This window comes from Montipora capricornis, chromosome 9, assembly GCF_036669925.1.
Source record: "Montipora capricornis isolate CH-2021 chromosome 9, ASM3666992v2, whole genome shotgun sequence".
Taxonomy (NCBI): Eukaryota; Metazoa; Cnidaria; class Anthozoa; order Scleractinia; family Acroporidae; genus Montipora; species Montipora capricornis.
In genome coordinates this window covers 50,606,787-50,609,677 of record NC_090891.1, presented here as the reverse complement: position 1 = coordinate 50,609,677, position 2,891 = coordinate 50,606,787, and positions in this window count along the sequence as shown.

The window sequence follows — 2,891 nt, the reverse complement described above, 5'->3', positions numbered from 1 at the left end:
TCTGTTCCGTCGTTTCGTTGTGTTTGATTGGCCCTGAAAAGCCCCTATGGGGTGTGGTCAATTAAGTATGTATTTATGCATAAAATGGTAAGGGAGCCTGTGTACAAATGCCCCTTATTCAATGCTTCAACAACAATAATTCTTCAATGCTTCAATTAACAATAATTAAAAAGTAGAGATAAGTTACAGGGGCGAACAAAATTGTGAGTAGCAAATATTAGTTAAATGCCCAAATGTATTTATTACCACAATTGCTACAAATCTGGGAATGTGATTGGCTAATTTGCCATGTTCGATTGGAGTCCAGACAACGCTGCTTGCGTCAATGTGTCACGCAATGCCTACCTCAGCTCGCTCTCTGAAAAGAACATTTTTTTTGGCGTTGATATGGTGGTAAAAGTAAATTGAAATGTGGTTTAGTGTGGTCTATACTCTTATGAACAACGATTTGCGCCATCACAGTGGTCAAAAAATCAACATTTTGACCACTGTGATGACTTGTATCATTTTTAAAAAGAGTACAGACCATGCTAAACCACATTCGATTGTTAAATCTATTCATTATTGAAAAGGGAAATTTTTTATATTTTTTTTAGCTGCAAAGCAGATGTACAAGTCAAGTGTTATGGAAGCCTACATGTACTATAAACTACACTGACTAACCTGTTTTTATATCCACAGAATAAAAAGCATGGTCGAGTACAAATCTATGTGGAAATGTAAATTAATGTAAATTCAAAATTGTTAAGTTGGACTAGATATCTAAGGGATTTGTGGAAGTTATGTGCAAGGTTTGCTTGATATGATAATGTACTGAGGTTCATATCCCTCTGTATTGTAGGATAGTAACCCATACAGGTTTGCTTGGGTAATCTGTAATTTGTGTACCTTAACTGTGAACAAACCTGGAAAAATTTTATGATTTTAAAGATTGATATTGTTTTTGTCACTTTGTAGGAATTGATTGTGTTATTCAAAGAGGACAATGAAGTTGTGGAAGAACTCTTCAAGGAGGTGGAAAAGTGTCATCACGAGGAACCAGACAACTTCAAGTCTCTCTTTATTCAACAACAGCAGAAGGCTTTGTCATGCCCAGATACTAGATCCAGAAGATGGCATCCACTCATAATCAGATAGTGCTTTCAGCTTTATTCGTCATCTCCAAAAGCTTATCAATTCCTTAAGGACAGTGGTGTTTTACTTCTCCCTGACAAAATAACTCTAAGGGACTATAGTAATTGCTTTAATGTGGACTCGGGGTTTCATTCAGGGTTTTTAGATTTGGTGAAGAAAGATTTTATCAATAGGTCTAACCCTAAAGATTATGATGTTTGGGTGTATACTGTCGCACTTTGTAACAATTGTCACACTTTGTAATACCTGTCGCACTTTGTAATAAAATTGTCACATTTTGTAATACCTGTCGCACTTTGTAATAAAAAAGCTGTCGCACTTTGTAATAACAGACCATCGCACTTTGTAATAAAAAAGGCTGTCGCACTTTGTAGTAAACTTGAAATAGATGGTCGGAGGACAAGTAAACCCAGTTGTCAAGTGTCATCATCGGCAACAACAGCGACAATGACAATAATAACACAGGAAAAAAAATCCAAAACCCAATAATGGTTTCTAAAATGGGAAATGATACTTTAACCATTCTTAAAAACCATCCATGTGAATGGCGAATAATTACCATTAATGGGTTCTTTTTTAAAAACCATTAATGGTTTTCCTAAAACCCAATAGAGGTTTTAAAGATGGGAAATGATAATTTAACCATTCTTACAAACCATTCAAGGAAAAATGAGAATAACTAATAATGGGTTCTCTTCATAAACCTATTAATGGTATTTGTTAAATCCAAACAGATTTAAAAATGGGAAAAAGCTGTTTAACCACTCTCAAAAACCATCCATGGAAAAAAGTTTGATAATTACCAACGTTTCTGTTATCAAACCCATTAATGGAATTGTTTCAAAACCCAAACAAGTTATTAGTGGAAATATTCTCAAAAGCCACTCTTGGGAAGAGGTGAATTATCAATAATTTTTTTTTATCACCAACCCATTAATGGTATTCTTATTTAAACCCTCACTTGTTTAAAATGGGAAATAGTAGATTTAACTGCTGTCACAAACCATCCATGGGAAAAGAATTAATGATGCCATTTATGGCATCCATGGTGGTCAAAAATCATCCATGGGAAAAGGTGAATAACCATCAAATTGATTTATGGTAATTATATCATTACCTTGTTACTAAAGGAACAAGAATTAAATTTTGTTCTTAGTAATTTCCCATTACTTTAACAGTAATGTGAAGTATACTAATGTAATGTTTGATAGTTAAAATGACTAACATAATTTATGCCTTGTGTTGTTATTGAATCTATGTAGAGGATGCCAAATCAAGGACACTCACTCATGTATAGGAAGCGTGCAACAATGTGTTCTTTATTCTGGGAATCAAAGCATGTGACCGTACAATTATAATTATGGAGGGATAAAGCTGAACTACATGTTGGCTAACAAAATGGAGCAATAAAGACAACTCAATTGTTTACTAACCAAGAACCAGTCATTGTACATGCGATATAACACAAATTCTAAACATTCACTAACTGAAAGCTAAATATTACCCATTCTGAACACAACATTTGGCTTACCAGATTTAGTATTGATATGGGCACCAAATGAATGACACCGAAGTGCTTCAGTGTGTAGAGGAGTTCTATATCCATTGGGTAAGTTTAAAGCACTAATGTTCAAGATAAAATCCTTAACTTCCAAACTTCAGTTTGGTATGAAATTAAGGATTTACAGTCAACCACAACAAGGGGGAGGGGAATCTATTTCCTCACTGGTAAACACACCAAACATTCCTGGCAGAAT